Raw genomic sequence first — 1,366 nt, 5'->3', positions numbered from 1 at the left:
TCATTGTATTTGCATTTCTTGCGTCGGCTTTATGTTCAGTAGGAGGCAAAAGTAAGAAATCCCCTCACAGATCTGCAGATATTTAATCACAGTACCACTGAAGAAACGATATTTGACTCAATGAAAAGTAGCCAATGGACTCAAAAGCGCCCCTAATACAACCATTACTGTAATCGCTAAAACACTGACGACACCCTCAAGTGTCAGTTGCCAATATGAGTGTGACGAGAGCTGTAATAGCAAATGTAACACTAACAAGTGAAAATGATGAATCTGTGCTCACTTTGGACATTTTCATCCAGCGGTGTACTTGCATTGTTTGCCAGGAGTTTATAATACATATAATAATACATTTGCACTGTTATATAAGATGTCCACCGACTTATTTTCATTGTGTCAGTGTTGGCCCTTGTAAAGGTAAATATGTGTAGAAATGTGAGTGCTGTACCCAATTTTGTGACATACTGTCCGTATACATATGCGGATGTTTGTGTGTGCGCATGTATTGTCGTGTTGCATGATGGCCGACTGTGCATTTTGAAGTTGCTCATTCCTAATGAACATCTGGCGCGCGCGCGCACAGAGAGAAGGGGGAGGAGCTACACATCATTTCCACGCGTCTTCACGTCGGTAAGTCACATTCGTCTTGTCTCTTTCTTGCTCAGTCAATGTAGGCTAAATTCCACATGGCTCTACTTCTGCTCCTACTTATTACTTCGATTGTTGTTTAGTTGAAGAGTCATTACGGATGAATTGGAATTCTATTTTTTTTGGTGGGGAAATCGGGCGTTTTGAAAATCAGTTGTACAAAAGACACGCTAAGAGGGGAACGCAAATGCTTTACTGTGGTAGAAAGTAAACTTATGACAGCTGATCGTTCAATTAAATGCACGTTGTAATCTCTATTGAAAGCTTATTAGTGGGGTTAGCAAAGTCATTAGTTTGAGTAAAGTGACTGTTTGAAATCTTCTCCTCATTCCTTGTGTCAGTTTTGGATGGATTGAGGTCGCAAACCTTCAGCCACAAGCTCCGGTCAAGTCAAATACAATCGAGGCAGATGCTGCATGGAGCAGTTACTGACACTTTGGATTGATTTTCCTTCATGTACATGAATTACAAGGAGATTGAATTGGCAATGTGAGGGTCGTTAGCTTTTGAAAACAAATAGTCGTCAGCGGGTTGGAAAGTTGCTGAATAACGTTGAACAAGGCTGCCTGCAGCTTCCCAGTCACTTGAAATTGCTTTCCAGGCAAGACGCTGCAACGAATGACACTCCAATTAAGAATGTTCCACTAACTGCCCGAGCTGGGACGAAAATGGCAGCTTGGGTGCAGGATTTCGTTCAATGTGCCCCAAAATGCAGCAA

The sequence above is a fragment of the Festucalex cinctus genome, chromosome 12, assembly GCF_051991245.1.
Source record: "Festucalex cinctus isolate MCC-2025b chromosome 12, RoL_Fcin_1.0, whole genome shotgun sequence".
Taxonomy (NCBI): Eukaryota; Metazoa; Chordata; class Actinopteri; order Syngnathiformes; family Syngnathidae; genus Festucalex; species Festucalex cinctus.
The sequence above is the reverse complement of the archived record's forward strand: the minus strand, read 5'-3'. Positions refer to the sequence as shown.